Source organism: Peromyscus maniculatus, chromosome 5 (assembly GCF_049852395.1).
Source record: "Peromyscus maniculatus bairdii isolate BWxNUB_F1_BW_parent chromosome 5, HU_Pman_BW_mat_3.1, whole genome shotgun sequence".
In the NCBI taxonomy this organism is placed as follows: Eukaryota; Metazoa; Chordata; class Mammalia; order Rodentia; family Cricetidae; genus Peromyscus; species Peromyscus maniculatus.
This window is the reverse complement of record NC_134856.1, coordinates 88,283,339-88,302,363: the sequence shown is the minus strand read 5'-3', so window position 1 is coordinate 88,302,363 and position 19,025 is coordinate 88,283,339. Positions and strand designations below refer to the sequence as shown.

Sequence of the window (19,025 nt, the reverse complement as noted above, 5' to 3'; positions counted from 1 at the left end):
AAATTTCACCACAATTTTTCAAGAATAGAATCAACATGGCTTTCTGATATATCACATACATAGTAAGAAAAAAGAAATGGACTCCATGTTAACTCCCCAAATTTAGTAAGGCCAGCAACTGAAGGAGCTGGCTGAGGAAATGAGAATGGAGCAGATTTTTCCCAGGAAGACAATGAGTTGCATTTTAAACACATTACGTTTGACTTTCCAGGTATCCATCTAAGTGTGTAAGACAGTTGTGCCGCTAAGCCTAGAGGTGTGCCAATGACACATATTTAGATTCTGTAGGAAAATAATTTCCACCTTAGATGCCCTGAAGTTAGTATGAAAATGAGTGGGTTAGTACGGACATTAGTGAAATGATACCTGAGACATCCTATGGTTGAGTTGGTGAAAGGAAATTTAAAAGGAGCAGAAACTAGAATGGAAACTGAGAAGTCCAGGTCCTGTGATACAAGCAAATGGAGGAGGATATTTGTTCCAAATTTCCCCCAAGTTTGCAGTATGCAGCAACGTGTCTTTTCTTAACATGACCCACATGACCTCACAAAGCCCTAGTTGTTCATGACTGCTCTTTACTGTGTGTGCTCGGCTGCCATTTAGTGTTATGAGAGGGTGGGGACACAGCTCTTTAGTTATAATCATAAATTTTTAATGGTATTTTATAAATTAGGGGAAAGTAGAAGTTATAGCTTTTGTCCCAGATCACGGCTTATGTGACATATCCTCAGATTGATGGTGACTAAGCTCCTCAACATGTGGCAATGAGTCCTACTTCCACCCCCATAAGCTGATACAGGAAACAAAGCCACAAAGGCTTAAAAATACCACAGAAGCCAAGGTCACCGCCTCCATTGTTTCTCTTTGAATTCCACCAACTGGTCCAAAAAAATCTAAACAATATTTTTTTCCTCACATATTGAAAATATTCATTCCATTAAAATGTACAATATAATTTTTGAATTCATTTAGTCAGATGGTAGCATAAAGGCATTCCTCCCTGAACTTGAATCAAACAACAGGCATGCAGCTATACACACAAGTGGGCAGTCCTAAATGAGAAATGAAATTCAACAGCAGAAAAGTGGAACCTCAAGATTCTGGATAACAGAAAAGCAAGAGAAACGGGGTGGTCCGGCACCCATGGCATAAAAACACCACTAGAGTGAGAATAAGGAAGTACACCCACTTAGAGAGTTGTACAAGAAGAGGGCTCCAGGGAGCGCCCTAGCATAGCACTGATATCTTGCTTGTACACCTTCCAAACAAATACTAGGACTGGAATCTGGATGTCCCTTTTCTTTTACTGTTTTTTTGTTGGTTTTGTTTTTTGTTGTTTTGTTTTGTTTTTTACCTTTTGGGTTTGCTTGTTTTGTAGCTCTAGGCATTAGTCCCACAACTTTGCACCCCATGAGTGGATACTCTGCTGCTTAGCAACACTCTAGGCTAGCAGGAAGGAAAGTACAGAAGCTCCAACCATGAACCAATCTCATTCAAACTTTGGTGAATAATTCACCTTAAGAATAGATTGGGTACCAATCAATGACCCATCATAAAATGATGGCAGCGAAAAGTTGTTTGAGTTTCCACCCCTAGGCAGATGCCATCATGGGGAGAGCAGACAAGGATAACATAACTATTGTCGACATTACACCTATAAGTATTCTCTGCACCTGTCAAATTCACACCCTGTCAGATTACACATTGCTAATGTGAGTCCTACTGAAGGGATCTATGCTCTATACTCCCACATCTCCCTTTGGAACACATCAGTGTACAAAGAGAAACTTAACAAATTGGAGAAAAAAGTGTAAATAGGTTTTCTGTTGGTTGGTTGGTTGGTTGGTTGGTTGGTTGGTTGGTTGGTTGGTTGGCTGCTTGCTTGCTTGCTTGCTTGCTAGGTTGGTTGGTTGGTTGAGACAGGGTCTCTCTAGGTATACCTGGCTGTTCTGGAGCTCTCTATATAGACCTCAAACTCATAAAGCTCCTCGCCTCTGCCTACCTAGGGCTGGGATTAAAGGTATAGGCTACCATGTTCAGCCGTTTAAATGGTTTTAAAGTAACAGAGACAAACAGTATCTGTGTAAAACCTTATTAACTGACAGAGCTTGTACTTCTATAGTTTTAGAAAGCACAAAAGATACACCCACATGCTCTGCTGTCTATACCATGCCTACCTATATTACCAGAAGGTCCTACCTCTTGTAAGACTTAAGAGCCAGTGGGCACCTTGGACTTGGATATTATATGTATATGTCCAAATTCAACAATCACAAAGGAGCTACAGGAAGTGAATTTTATGAAGTACATTTGGGAAGTAAACTTAATATTACACATAAACCTAAATTATGGATAATCCTAAGAGGAATGTCGAGAGTTGATTACTAAGAAGGCCATCAGACAACCTGGAAGAGATACTCATACCAACAGATAAGCAAGTTACTACAACATATAAATGTGAAAAACAAGGTTATATGAAACTCTATAAAACTCATAACTGCATAGTAACATATTTTAAAGATACTGAAGTTGATTAAATGCTAGACAAAGATGTCATAAGAAATTTTGTTTGTTTTTTGAGACAGGGTTTCTCTGTGTTGTGTAACAGTGCTGGCTGCCCTGAAACTTGCACTATAGGCCAGGCTGGACTTGAACTCACAAAGATCTGCCTGCCTCATTCTTCTGAGTGCTTGGATTAAAGGTGTGCACCACCACTGCTCAGCCATAAAAAATATTTTTAAGTCCAAATGAAATCCAAATATAAATATCATATTAGTGAATTAAAGAAGACTACACAGAATAGGAATGATGAATTTATGAAGGAGAGATGTTGAAAAAACAACCAATAGAAATTTTAGAAATAATGAATTCATCAGTGCAATAAAAAGTCTCAGTTTGAAGTATCAACAATGGAACAATAAATACTAGCTATTGGAGGTAAGTCTTCAAAAAATTACTTTAACACCTCTTCTCCACGCCTTTAATCCCAGCACTCGGGAGGCGGAGGCAGGCGGATCTCTATGAGTTCGAGGCCAGCCTGGGCTACCAAGTGAGCTCCAGGAAAGGCGCAAAGCTACACAGAGAAACCCTGTCTTGAAAAACCAAAAAAAAAAAAAAAAAAAAAAAAAAAAAACCTCTTCTCTCTCTCTCTCTCTCTCTCTCCCTCCCTCCCTCCCTCCCTCCTTCCCTCCCTCCCTCCCTCCATCTGTATATGTATGTATGTATATATAGTTGTGATTAGATCAATAGATAATAGATAAATGATAGATAGATGAGATGAGATAGATAGATAGATGATAGATAGATAGATAGATAGATAGATAGATAGATAGATAGATAGATAGATCAAAATAAATAAGAGAACATAAAAGATTTCCAAGATATTACTAAAAGACTACATAGACTGGTGAAGTTGCTCAGTTGGTAAAAAATGCTTGGCTTGCAAGCAATAGATCTTAATTTTAATTCCAAGAACCCACAGTAAACAGCTGGATGCAGGCTCTGCCTTCTGGAGTTGGGATACCCCTCATCTGCTGCTTTTAGACAACAGAGGTGCAAGGTCCCAGGCCCTCAGACTCAGACTGAGTTACACCACCAGCTTTCCTGATTCAGTAGCTTGCAGGACAGCACATCATCCTATATTCTGGTGCCATAATTGAGTGGTAAGAGGCAACACTTATGAAATTAATCTCTGTCCAAGAATCAGTTGTTCCAGGTACTAAAAGTGCTGCCTCTGGTCTTTAGCTCCTGACTTGAACAAGCCTTCACTGCAGCCACTCCAGATCAATGGCTGTGTAGATTGCTTGACATCTTTAGTGATGGTGAGGACTCATCCAGTGGTGAGCAGGACAATGAAGTCACTGAGTTCAAGGCAATCAGCACAATGAAGTATAGCAACACACAGAAGTGCTCTCTTGTAGAGACCCTGGACAGAATTTGGAGTCTAGAGCCTCAGAAGTCAGATATGATTTAACTATAGATGTTCCTTCCCAGTACTTGTGCATATTTCTGGGCTTGCAGTACTTCCTAATATATTTCAACAGCACAATTGTGGTGCCTTCTCTACTGGCTGATGTCATGTATGTGGGATATGACCAGTGTGACAACAGCCAGTTCATCATGACCATTTTCTTTTGTATGGAAATCACTACAAGGCTATGGACACTTGGAATCAGGTTACCCCTAGTTTCAGGCCAGTGCTTTTGTATGTTGGGGCCCTGTTTGATCCATCCCGTCCTTGGATAAATAGAAATCTAATACCAGAAACATTCCAGTTACCAATGGGACCCCAGAGCTATTACACATAGATATAAGGCATCTCCACATCTGACAGATCCAGGGGATTATCATCATGTCCTCAGTAAAAGAAGTAGCCATCTACATCTTTGTCCTGCCTGGGTATCTGTAAAAGTACATCAGGCCCTTGACTATTTGTGGTGTAACAATTTCCTCCAAGATTAAAACATTCCAACCTTCTAGGGAAGATCTTAAAGCAGAAAGGTAAACAACTAAAGGTAGTATCAGGAAGTCCCTGAAACTGACTAGATTCACTAGGCTCCTCCATGATAGTGTAAGCAATGAAAACTGAGAGTCTTTCTGAGACGAGAGGGACAGAGCTGGCAAGAAGACTGTGAAAAGCTGAGCTACAAAAAAAAAAAAAGACTCTCAGAGGAGAAAAACTGCAAAAAGATTCTGACACAAACCAGCAGCCTGGAAGAATCAGAAACCAGCTGAGGTGCCTGGAAGATGTTTAGACCAGATTCACTTGGAAAGGACACTCAGCCTGTTGAGTTTCCTGCAGGTTGTGCAATGTGTAATTTGGTCCAGGTTTCCCAGCTTTGTCAACGTCATAGATATTCTCAGCTTTGTCAACTGTCATAGATATTCTCAGGGACAGTGCAGCTAGTACCATTGTTTCCACGGATGACTACTATGCTTGTGCCAGGTTTTCCTGCACCCAACCACATCCTGTCCATGCAATAAACAGGAATATTTTCATGAATGATCTTCCCTGTATTTTCTGCAGCATTTTTGGTACTGGAAATAATTCAACCTACTCCATTCCCAGTATTGGAATTTGGGGGATTACAAAGGTTGGCAACTTCTGACTAATAGTGTGGTGTAGCATTCATGCCAGGCTTGAGCATGATTGGCAAATTCAGTGTCCTCTTCACATCTCTCCTAGACCCTGTGCTCAGAACCCTCTTCTGCATACTCTCTGGGATGATGGAAGTTATTGACCTCTCTAACCTGAAGGTCATTAGCTGGAATTCTTCCTGGAACCTTTTTGTGCTTAGACTTTCCATCTTCTTTGCACTTTTTCTTCCAAGTTACTTCAGACAAAACACCCTGGTCAATGGTATAATGGCAACTGATCAGATATTGCATGACCTTCTCATAACTAGGATGTTTATAGGAGGATGTGTGGCTTTTATTTTGAACAACACAATCTCAAGTACCCCATAAGAAAGAAGGATCAGGAAATGAAAGAAGGGTGTGAGCAAAGGGAATAAGTCTATTTGTGGCATGAACTCCTAAAATTTGCCATTTGGCATGAACAATATTTTTTAAATGCAGATGCTTCAACTACCTGCCTACTAGCCAACATTTGCAGGCTACATCTGGAAAGGCTTTGGGAAGAATGAAAACAACTGGAGTTCAGAGGAAGACTCCTGGACCACAGTTTAGATTTTGCTGTGTCCTGTGACATGGCCACCGTGAAGCATGTAACTACAGTTCCATACTGAGTAACAAGATGTACATTTTTATATTTTCACTGGCATCCTTCACCTAAGTGTTGTGATACTTTGTTTGGAATCTAACAAATAAAGTTTGCCTGAAGATCAGAATACAGACCTAAGCCACTAGATAGTCATTGAGGCCAAACAGTAGTGGCTAGTGGCACACACCTTTAGTTCCAGCACTCAGGAGGCAGAGGCAGATGGATCTTTGTGAGTTCAAGGTCACCCTGGGCAACACAAGATTGATCCAATCTAAAAGAGAAGCAGAGCCGGGTGGTTGTGGCACTTACCTTTAATCCCAGCACTTGGGATGTCACATCTTTAATCCCAGCACTAGGGAGGTAGAGACAGGAAGTGATGTGGCAGGGTAGAGAGAGGAATAGAAGGTGGGGGGAGACAGAAGCTCAGCCCCTTTCAGCTGAGGAGTTGGTGAGGTGAGAGGTGGCTGTGGCTTGTTCCTTTGTCTCTCTGATCTTTCAGCATTTACCCCAATATCTGGCTCCGGATTTTTATTGAGACCAATTAGGATCCATGTTATACCTAAGAGTTAAGACAGGTGGCACATCGCTATAATGTTGTTGTCAATGACTGTGAGGGGGAAAAAAGCTGGATGCAGGCACCAGAATGCAATTTCAATACTATAGAGGCAGAGACAGGAAGATGCCTGGAGCTGGCTGGCCAATCAGCCTGGCCTAATTTGCATGCTCCAGGTCAGTGAGAGATGATCAAAGAAAAGTGGATGGTGCTTAATGAATGACACACAGATTGTCCTCTGGATTCTATAGGCATGTATGTATCACACACACACACACACACACACACACACACACACACACACACACGGTTGTATGTCTAGCCCATCACTCTATCTGATGGATAAGAATAACAGGCTGTGGCTATAGAAAATTTATTCTATGAAGAAATAGCAGAAAATCTCTCACATCCTGAGAAAGACATAAAGACAAAAGACATTTAGAACCCTGAAGATATGTAACCAGAAGAGCTTCTCTACAACATAACATTGATTTTCAATAGCACAAAGCAAAGTAAAATCTGAAAGAAAAGAGTGTCAAGTCACATAATTCATCAACAGGATTTTTTTTAGCAGAAACACTAAAGTATTTAAACTAGATATTATCATAGTCTTGTTGTGAGGCTTATTTCAACATGTGATAAATAGGACAAGTTATACTAATTTTCAGCACATTTAAACAATAATCCTTGATTTGCTTCTGTGAAGACCAAAATTTTGATTCATGATGTGAAATTTTAAGTAGTATTTATGAGAAAAGTTCCCATACCACAGAGAATAAAAAATGAGTTCTCATAGGGTAGACTGTTTTCTTCTAACAGCTACAATTGGATCCATCCATAATATACTTGTAAGAAATTATATTGTTGGGCTCTATTCACTCATCTTCTGGTTATAAATGGTCTAAAGCATTTTGATAATAAATACTTAGCTGGAAATAAAGAATGACTATTAGAAGGACAACTTGGGAGCTTGGTTATATGTCTACAAGACAGAAGACTCATTAGTAACATTTGACATTAAACGTTAAACTGGGAAGGTTCCAAATAAAATCACTTTCTGGGAAATAAAGTTTTGAAAGTGAGAGTTTAAATGAATTGTATTTGAACACATAAATGGTTATGATGTCATCACTCTTTTTAAGCTCTAGATTAAAAATGAATGAATATGTGTGAATTAAATTTACACCAATAACCACAATTTACCAAAGAACTATTGATCTAATAATGCAGTTGGAAAAATCATGTTTCACACACATGTATACAAACACACACTACGCAGAAGCATTTTAAGTATAGAATATGTCTTATCACATTATCTGCAATTTTGCTCTAATGGCTCATCCAATCTATTCTTCATTATCATATGTACAAGCAGTATCATTGTGGCAGAAATTTAATGTGAACTATGGGAGTTCAGCCCCTCGATAGTCCCTTCCCAGGGTCAAGAAAGAATCTACAACCAGCTGATAATCTTTGATGATAGGAAGTGAATCTACATACATGAAACTCCTTAGTCCACACACTTTATTCTTCTGAGTCAGTTCTCTCTCTACACAGCTTCTATTCTGCTGTCATGCCTGGCTCCTTTCTTGTCTGATTTCTCTCTATATTTATCTGCTGTCCCCTCTAAGTTCTAAGCTAATTCTCTCATCTTAGTTCTGCCATATATATGTTATCATCCATTTAGTTCCTTTCCATCTTAGCTCTTCTCCCATCTCCTTTCTCATCTTATTCATTCCCATCTGGGTCTTCTTCATCTTCCATCTTGTCCCTCTAGTACTGTCTTCTAGCCCTTCAAATTAGTTCTTCCCCATCTAGTTCTTTCCTCTCCAGTTCTTACCCATTTAGTTCTTCCATTCTCTTTTCTCTTCTCCATCTTTTCCTCAAGTTCTCTCTCTCAAATCTTCCTCCAATTTTCCTTATACCTCTCCATCCCCTCATCTCTCAGGTATGCAGTTATAAACCCAAGCAATAGCAATCTTCTGGCAGAGTAAGGTCACCAGGCTTGAATTCTTGCAGGGTCATAAAGGCAAACAAGAGTTTTCCCCAGGCAGTGACCATCAGGCTTTCTTTTACAACCCAAAAGGGAAGTAGTAAAGGAGGAGTTCAATTGAGAACATCAATTGAGAGCTAATGATTGGTTAATATATCAGAAAAAGGAATTTATGTGCTCAAACTACATTCCTAGAAGTGTTTGGGTAAAAATGTTAGGAGTCTATAATGTTAGTAAGGCTGTATAAGAAAGGGGGGTCTCAGCTAAAACTGCACAAGAAATAAAGCTATCCACCTGACATAGAGACAGGCGTTGTTTCCACAAGGGTGTTACCTTAGTTCAGGAGATCGTTTAGCCTTGGATGCTTGATAGGTATTTTAGATACATACACCGTTAGGAGTTCTTGGAAGCACACATAGCATACAAGGAAATCATTGTAGGAACCAGCTAATATATACACAAAAGCTAAAATATCACCAAGACTTCTTTAGCCTTGGCTTGGCCTTCAGAAAAGTCCTTGACTTTTTCAAGTAGTAGCTTTTGTGACAGTAGCTGAATTCTATTATGAATTCTATTTTCCTTTGTCCTGCAGCAGAAGTCAGTACAAGTTACTGGCTTGTTAATTTCCTCAGCTACTCTTGGAAGCCAATTACAAGAAAAAAAATCAAAATGTGCTATTTGCCCACTGGACTGGGTGATTCATGCCACATGCATTGACCTTTCCAACATCCTTTCACTCTTTAGTTATTTCTACCCTAGTGAAAGAAACCAATCCCAATTCAGAGGGAAATTTGGGAAGGTTAATCGTGAGTTTTCCATTCTAAGAAGTTCTTCAGTCTCAAAGGATCACTAATTAGTTAATCATTGCCCTCAAGACCTTCAAATAGTATTATGTTCAATAATTTACTATAAGTATCTATTAGCAGGACCTAAAATTATTGATGTTATGGTTTTGAAGTGAAAGGAGATAATACAATCAAATAACAAAGATATATGACTATAAATACTGAACAGGTGAGGCACAAATGCTCAGTCCTTCTCCAAGGGCATCAAAAACAATGTGTTTCATCCTCCACAGTAAGTAATAAAAAATGCTGAATGTCCACAGGAAAAAACTCAGTAGGGTCTCGGGCTTCTGTTATACTAGTCATGTGCACAATGGGCATTGAAGAAACGGATACATAAATCAAAGAAAAATTAAAATCTAAAAAATTACTGACACAAAGCATCTAGGATATCTGGAACACTATGAAAAAAATAAACCCAAGAATAATAGAAATAGAGGAAGAAAAAGAATCTTGGGTCAGAGGCCCAGAAAATGTTTTCAACAAAATCATAGAAGAAAATCTCCCTATCCTAAAGGATGAGGTGACTGTCAAGGTACAAAAAGCACACAAAACACCAGATAGACTGGACCAGAAAAAAAAAAATCCCTTTGCCACATAAGAATCAAAACACTAAACATACAGAACAAAAAAAGAATATTAAAAGTTGCAAAGGGAAAAGACTAAGTAACATATGATGACACTTACTGAAATTACACCTGGCTGCTCAGTGGAGACTCTAAAAGTCACATACTCTGATACATGGAAGAGACCTAAAGCCAGTTCTATCGGGTAAGTGGTAATTAGAATGAAGTTTGAAATTATAGCCTATTCTATCAAAACTTCAATAAAATGTATTGAATAAAGTATCCACAAAGCAACCTGTTACCCATTTTTAACATTTAATTTGAGAATTTTTAATTTCTTAATGGAATTAGAAGGGACTAAATAGTGATTGCTACTACCCTCTCCCATTACTAACTTTGTTCTATATTGATAAGGACACTCAGATATTCAGAATTTTCCCAGTTTCTTCAATTGTGCAGGCCATAACTTGATTGGACTTAGAACCAGAATATACTATACAGTATTTTACAGTATTCCACAACTAACCTTTCTTCTGCCCTACCTGAGAGTTGATATAGTACATGTCACCTGTTAGCTTTGCTTATCTGTTCTGATATCTGATCACTTAACTCCTTTGCTATCTTATTCCATTAACATCTCATATCCAATGGTGAATGTACCACTAGAATGTTTAAACTTAGGGTCTCCAATTTATCAAATACAGAAGAATGGTTTCCCAACATGGAAAATATTTAAGAAATGATTTATAAGTACTGGATTGTGGTAGGACTTCTGGTTCTAACATTAACCAAGATAAGTTGTTTTTTGTTTTTTAAGTTTCCTGAACTTCAAAGATAATTAGATGTTGCCTTGTGGAAAGAAAGATGCTTGCACTATTCTCCTTGCCTGTTACAGAACCAGAGACACAAACCTTGCACCAATTAAAAAAAAAATCAATCCCTACTCTTTATAGCTGGTGGTGTGATACTATGACCATAAATTGGTTGGATTTGGATCTCATTCCAGTATTTTTCTTTCATATTTTTTCAGAACCTATTCAGAACACAGTGGGGCCAGCTAGGTCAAGGTCATGACAGAGAGACATAGTTTATGCTGGGAAATGTTCAATTCCTTACATAGAAATATTTGTGTCATATAAATGGTGCCTTCTAGGCATTATTATATGTTTTCAAGTAAAACTCATTAGTCAAAGTCCTTAATGATATTTCCTAAACATCAAACCACAAAGAAGCTCCATCCTACTCAGCTATTAAATCATTTTGAAATACATATTTTAGTTGACAAATAGCTACATACAAGGCAGTATGAGGTTTTTCTCTGTGTATGTATGGTGGAACAATTCAGTAAAACTAAGGAATGTATCCGGCATTTCACCATTCCTATTTTCTTCAAGGGAAGAACAAAACTCTTATTTCTGGGTCTACTTAGGGATTTAAGAAAGAGAAGAAAGAGGTAATTGTGGATGTAGAATCTTGTGGTAGGGTGGGATTTTTGGTAGTGAACTCTAAGACAAAATTACATCATTGGTCCACAGCTGTTCTTTTATTTCTTATCTGGTGGTGGAATCTCTGCATATAATTCTCCCATGCTGAACCATCAGGAATGTGGTCCTAATCAGAGCTGAGTCATGTCACCATCATACCCTTTAGCCTCCCCAAACCATAAACTAAATAAAAATAGAGAAACTCATTTGCACTGTTCTACAGAATGTAAATTTGGTACAATTGTTAAACAAAATGTAAGAAGATTTCTATACTCTCTTATGAAAAAAATTAATCTAAGGTAAGTAGTATTGTATTGTGGGTAATATGGAATACTAATCTATCAAAAAATACAACTAAGATTTTATATATATATGTATATATATATACACACACACATATATATATTCTAGCAGAGTAGAGTTTATACAAAAATGAGTTGAAAAATAATTGAAATGGATGGATAATAAAAAATAGAATGTTTGCCCATCCATATTTATTATTGCTCTACTCATGATAGCAAGGAAATGCTATCCACCAACAGATGGATAGATAATGAGATTATGTACATATGAACAATAGAATATTATTCAGCTGTAAAAGAAAGATGAAATGTGCCAGGAAATAGATGAACCTGGAAAGTATAACATGAAGCAAGGTGACCAAACCCAAAGGACAGGGGAACTGGATGTTCTCCCCCATATGCGGACCCTAGCCTATAATATATTCTTGTACATTTATAATCTGGTGTAAGTATGAGTAAAGTCTAAAAATTTAGAAAGAAGACAAAGTAAGGTAATATTATGTGATGAGATAGAAGAGGATGTAGGCAGGACACATGACTCAGGAAAGAGAATATAAAGTTTTGTTGTTTTTTTTTTCAGTTTAAACTCTATCATAGGATGCTATTTTCATGGTGGATATGTGAATTCCACACATCTGTGCATTGAAGTAGCAAGAATCATTTTTACATTCCATAAGAACCCAGCATGTAAAGTAGTTACTGTACTAGTCTCATAATTTTTTTTAAATTCTGTTGACCATCAGTGCAATAGAAATTGGACATGATTAGTGCTGAATGCATTTGACATATTGACCCATTGAAAACATGATTTTTTTCTAATTCTATTTCAAACTATACCAAATAACTCTATCATAATGTTATTTGATATGTATATTTGTTGCCATGTGTAAAATAAGTACACAGGGGTTTTAATTTAATTTTTTAAAGAATATAAATGATTTTAGAATTTCAATGATGGTTATATAAAATTTTTCAATACATTTTTATCTACATTCTTTATACTTGATATTTTCAGTAAGAAATAACAAATGAACAGGATGCAGGGAAAAGAATCCCTTGATAAGGTTGTAAATTAGCTCAGGCACTAAGGAAATAAGCATAGAAAATTATCATGAAACTAAATTAGAGCTACCATAAAACCCAGATCTGTAACCTCTCAATATATGTTCAAATGAATTAAAGTCTGCCTGCAATAGAGATACTGATGTTTATTTGACACTATGCACAAGAACAAAGTTTTGAAGAATTGCTCATCAAAAATAAATAGGCACACACACATACCCCACCCCTTACCAGCTACAGCACTGGGGAGAACAGACCCCGCACCTCACCTGAGCAGCACAATAGAACTGGCCCTGGTGGCATGGGTGCAGGTGAGCAGACCCTGGGCCTGAGTGTGTGAGCCTGGGAGAGCTGGCCCCACCCCTCACCTGGGCAAAGTGGGAGAGCTGGCCCTGTTGGTGCAGACACAGGAGAGCAAAGGCACAGAAGAGTTGCTGTGGATGATTGATTGATAAATAAAACGCTGATTGGCCAGTAGCCAGGCAGGACGTATAGGTGGGACAAAGAGAGAGGAGAAGTCTGGGAAGTGGGAGGCTGAGGCAGAGAGACACTGCCAGCAGCTGTGGTAAGGAACAGGATGTAAAGTAAGACATGAGCCAAGTGGCAAGATATAGATTAATAGAAATGGGTTAATTTAAGATTGAAGAACTAGATAGCAAGAAGCCTGAGCCATTAGGCCAAACAGTTTAAATAATATAAGCATCTGTGTGTTTATTTTATAAGTGGGCTGCAGGATTGCCAGTCTTGGCAGACCTGGAGAGAAACTCTCCAGCTATAGAGAGTGGTTGGGCTGACCAACTCAACTACCACCCAAGCCGGATCCAGGGCTTTGAGTTGGCGCATCCCAACATCTACCCCATCTAAGAACTGCTGGAACATGTGAAGGGGCTGGTCCTGTGGAACCAAAGTTGCAGGATCTCCATGACACAGGGCATCAACAGGTTATCTGAGGAGAGTCCTGGTGAAGATCCAGTATTGATAGTGCAACAGAAGCCAGAGGCCTCGAGCCAGACCAGTGACTCACTGCAATGAACATTTGCAAGCAAAGCTGTTTGGGCAAAGGGTAGACTGCATGACCACAGAAAGACTTTTTTTCTTCATTTTTATTTTTTATTATTTTTATTTTTTGTTTTTTGGGGGTTATTTTTTGTTTTTTTTTTCGGGGGGAGGCTGCAAGGGCAGAGGGCAGATGTTGAGGGACAGAGAGACGAGTGGGATTGATGATATAAAATTCACAAAGAATCAATAAAAAGCTAAAAAAGATAAATGGGCAAATGTGGAATGGATATGCAGTAGGATTAGTCAGCTATAAAGAATAAAATCTTGTCAATTTCAAGAAAATAGATGAAACTCAAAATTATTTTTCCTCTCATACTTTCTTCTATGAATGTTAAAATTTTGTTCTTTAAAGTCTTTAATTCATTGAAAGATAACTTGTATATGCTGTGAGGCAAAGTTTTAACTTCATTCTTTAATTTGTAGAAATGAAGGTTTCTCCTGCAATGTTTTTTGAGCAATCATTCCTTCCTCACTGAATAGTGTTGGCACCATTGTCAAGAATCAGAACCCATATTTATGTGGGTTTATTTCTACATTTTCCATTCAACTACAGATATGTGCATCTCCATTTACACTTTCATTCTGCCGGTTTATAGTAAGTTTAGAAATGAAGAAGATGGCACACCACCAGAAAATCTCTTCATGTTTGCTGAGGCCCTTCAGGTTTCATGTCTATTCTATGCCAGTAATACAATGAGTGCCTCCCTTCCCGGTGGAACACTGTTAGCAATGTGACAAAAAGTGAAATAAGTGAGGTTAGCCAGATTCAGAAAGAATCAAATGTTAATCCACATTTATGGAATCCACAGGGCAAGGAAGAAGATATCATAAGCATTTTAAAAAAAGATCAGATAGGAGGAAAGAAATTCAAACAGAGGGAAGGAAGAAAAAGTTAATTCAGGATAATAGGAGTATGTACTACTACATGTAGTAATCAAAAAATTACTCACAAAGCTATAATCCACATTCTGTAAAATTGTTACACACTAATAAAAAATTCAACTTCAAAAAATATCTAAGTTTATTGATGCTATGAAATGGCATCTAAATTTCTTCATTTTCTAGCACTGAATAATATTGAATTATCTGTATTTATCATATTCTTGCTTATTTTCTTTATCCTCATATTTTCCACTTATTCTGAGCTTTGTAAACAAGGCTACTTTGAACTTTGTCATAAAAAATATCTCTTTTAGTTCCTACTTTAAAGTCTTAGAAATATACCTTGATGAACAATGGTCTCATATAATATTTAATATTTAGCCTTCTGAGTAAAGTTAATTTTTCTCCACAAGGGCATCATCTTCTAAACACTTAAACAATGTAGTCATGATATGAAGACTGAATGATGTTATATATGCAATGTGATGTAATATGTATCTAAAATATTCCACAAATATTCCCTTGTTATAGATTCTAATACCTACAGAGTGAATAATTACAACCATAGATGGCTTCAGATTCTATCTATACTGTTTTAGTCTACCCTCCATACATAATGAAGTTTTTTGAAAATTAAGCAAAAAATAGCCGGGCAGTGGTGACGCACGCCTTTAATCACAGCACTCGGGAGGCAGAGACAGGAGGATCTCTGTGAATTTGAGGCCAGCCTGGGCTACCAAGTGAGTTCCAGGAAAGGTGCAAAGCTACACAGAGAAACCTTGTCTTGAAAAACTAAAAAAAAAAAAAATTAAGCAAAAAATAAATTAGCAATAGTAGCTCCCCCAAAATAAAGTATAACCATACTGTATAGTAAGTTTGTTTTCTTTCTCTAAAAAATTATTTACTGCCCTGCACTGGTTATTGTGACATGAGAAAATGCCAGTGCCTGCATGATGTCACAGTGAATTGAGTAGGATAACATTTTAATTGTGAAATGTTTTAAGCTAACAAATCAGTTTTACTGCAAGGCATCCATTGAAATAGCACAGAAGTCATCCTAAAGCAGGATGCCAGTAAATGACTTAGACATGAGTTGTTTACACAGAAAAGGGGTTGATTCTCATTTCACCAAAACAGAAAAGATTGGCACCAGATTTCATCAGGCTAACCAGGATGCCTCTCAGTTTAAAGCTCGGGGATTATTTATTTCAGTAATTTCCACTTACTATGTTCAAGCAGTAGATCATTCTTGGTAACTAAAACAGAGGATGCCAAAACCAAACTTCAAGGGGAAGATGTTGATGCTGTTTATGTTAGATCCATCACCTATACTATGTCAAGTATAACATTCATTATATCAGTAAATTGTCATGTGGTGTTTAAGCATACTGAGAAGCTGGCTGTGGAAGCAGTGCTGGCCTCTTGGATCTGTGACCCCAGCACATTTGTTTCAAAGTATCCTTCAAGACCCCTTGTTCAGGAGTGGGCTGTGCTCCATACCCAGCCCCAGAGGAAGGAGAAAGGAAAACCACTTCCCTAGTCATTGGGGCTGGATGATGTGTGTCATCTGATGTTCTCTAGTCATCTGTTGCTTAAGGCTTTATTCTTTTTCTTCTTCTTGCTGTATAGCAATAAACTCAATCAGAACCCAAAGTACAGCTATCATGGAGCATTCTAAGTACAGAACTAATTAACATTTCATTCCCAACATTGTTCACATGAATTCTAGTCATTTGGAATTTTCCCTAAGTATCCTTTTTTTACCCAGATAATGATCTGATTGTGATTTTGTTTTTCATTTTCATAGTTTATTGTATATCACTGATAAACTTGAGAATTTTCTTTTAAAAGAAACTTGTTATGCTTTTGCAATACACAAATTGACACATTGAATCTTTTGTAATTGTGTTAATAAGGATCTTTCATATTCTTTGTATTGATCCCTCATTAGATAAACGATTTGTGAATATTTTATCCACACTGGGATTGTCATTTGACTCCCAGGACAGTCTTCTTTGGTGTGACAAACTTGTTTTTTTTTTTTATTGTTCACTTCTACATTTCCAAACATATTTGTTATTATTTAAGTCTTTTATATATTTTTATAATGAATTTAATGTCTTATTCTCCATTCCCATCTCTCACCTTCTTCCTTCATCCTTTACAATCTTTCTTCCTAACAGCCCCCTTCTACTTTTGTGTTTTATTTTAGTGTGTGATCCCCTAAGTTTAATTGGAACTTCTTGCCACAGCACGGGTAGGGGTTTGTTTATTTGAGCACAGACAACTTCCCAGTGGCTACACCACTGAAGAAATTAACACTCTCTGGCCCAAGAGCCATTAATTGCCAATAGTCCCTCAGGGAGAACTGGAGCCTCATGGGCCACTCTCCCATCTATGGAAACATGTTGACAGACCTAGTTATGTGCAGGTCTTGTGCAGATAACTACAGTTACAATGTGTTCACGAACACAATGTCTGTCATGTTCAAAGGATATCCTTTTGGTGTACAACTTCCCCAGTCTCTGGTTCTTACATTTTCCCAGCCTCTTTTCCACCATGTTCCCTGAGACTGGAAGAGATGCTGCCGTTTAAGGCTGAGAATTCTACCATCACTTATTCTTGGCCCAACTTGAAGCCAGTTACGTACATTAACCACCACCTGCTATAGTAAGAACTTTTCTGATAAAAGTTGGGTGCAAAGCTAATAAACATTAGTATTTATGAGGAAGTTTGACAATAAGACCATTTACCAAAACACTAACAGTAGGTTCCTTCCCAACCATAGAGTCTTCTTGACCATATTTATAAAATCAGCCTGGTTTCTTCCTGTGGAGCAAACCTCAGCCCCAATTAGAAAGCAATTGGTCACACCATAACAAGCATGCCACTGTTGCATAGGAAAACACATCTTGCCAATGATGTCCATATCAAAGATGGTAAGATTCATATCCAGGTAAGACTGATGATGACTTTTCTCCCCCAGTAATCCTCACAGCACCTACAAGAACTATGAAGAGTAGCCAATGGGGAAGAAGCTTCTAGTTTGGCTCCAGCTTGATTTCTTTATGCTCTGTGACCCAATTGTGTGACACGTTGAGTAATAAAGTTTTACTATTGAACTCTAGTGAGTATCCAAGAGCAATCGTAATCATCTGTATTGTTTGGGGGAGTTCCTGGGACCTCCCTGACAGCAACTCACAGAAAGCTATTCCCCCTTTGTTGCAATGTTTTAAGTTTTGACAAAGTTAAATTTATCTAAGGGTGAGGCTGAAGAGATAGGGTGGCATTTAATAGCACTTGTTGCTCCTTCAGAGATACCCAGTTCTATTCCCCACACCTACATGGGGGCTTACAACCATCCATACCTCCAGTTCTGGGGTATCTGACACCATCTTCTGATTTTCATGATCAACGGGTATACATGTGGTACACAGACTTACATGTAGACAAAACAATCATATACATAAAGCAAATAAACGACAAAGGTCTATTTTTCCTTTTGCTGCCTGTTTTCAATGTCCTAACCAGGAAATCACAGTCAAATCCAGTTTCACTAAGATTTTTTCCTATTTTCCCTTCATTGGTGTTGAAGATTTTGTTCTTATACCTAGGTCTTTGATCCATTTAAAGATAGTTTTTGTACAGACTGTGAGACAGTTTAAGTTCACTGTTTTATAGTGAGATGTCAAGTTTCCTTAACACCATTTTCTGAAAGACAATTCCTTCCTTATTGGGTGCGTTGTCAAGCATCATAATACCACATAAGTAAGGGTTAATTTCTGGATATTTTCATTTTATTCCTCAGAATTACACATCTCTATTACACTGTCATACTCTTCTGATCAGTGTCACTTTGTGGTAAATTTTGACATAAGGAAGTGGGATTAGCATTGTGTAATTCCTCTCCAAGTTTATTGAGGCTACTGAGGTTTTGTGCCTCCACTGTATGAATAATAGGCTGAGGTTTTCTGTTTTGAGAAGTAAGAGCATTACTAATATGATGAAAATTGAGGTTAGTCTATAGAAATAAGCAAAATAATTCAAGCTCCCAAAGAGCCAGATATTACTTCCATATGCAGAATCTATGGGGGAATGGTGTCCTGAGCATTAAAAGGAGATACTAGATAAAAAGAAAGGGATTCAAGCAGAGAAAAAGGAGGGAAAAGTAAGTTTGTGTGATGTGTAGATATATCTCATCAAGGCAAACTGCTGTATGTGCATATGAGATTGTCATCTTATGAAAATAAACTCATTTTTCTATATAATAAATATGTATTCGTAAATATGTTCAACTTCAGAGAAATAAGTCTAAGTTATCATTGGATGAGATCTGAATCTCTTCTCCAAAGCTGAATAATGTTGCATATGTATGTGCTGTAGTTTTCTTTACTCATTCATCTCTTTATCCTAATGTTGGCTGTCTCCCACTATTATGAGTTTATTGAATAAGGCTACATAAGTACTACCATGCAAATATCTTTCTAGTGACTTGCTTTGAAATATTTTGGACACAAACCTAGAAGTGGAGTATCTTATAGTATTTGACATTTGCCT

At 37.7% G+C, this 19,025-nt stretch overlaps 2 pseudogenes; both read left to right on the top strand.

Annotated features, from left to right (window-relative positions):
* The first annotated feature begins 1,608 nt into the window (after nucleotides 1-1,608).
* Nucleotides 1,609-4,504, top strand: LOC102919616 (solute carrier family 23 member 2-like; annotated as a pseudogene).
* Nucleotides 4,505-4,577: 73 nt separating this feature from the next.
* LOC143266775 (solute carrier family 23 member 2 pseudogene) lies at nucleotides 4,578-5,688 on the top strand (annotated as a pseudogene).
* Nucleotides 5,689-19,025: the final 13,337 nt, after the last annotated feature.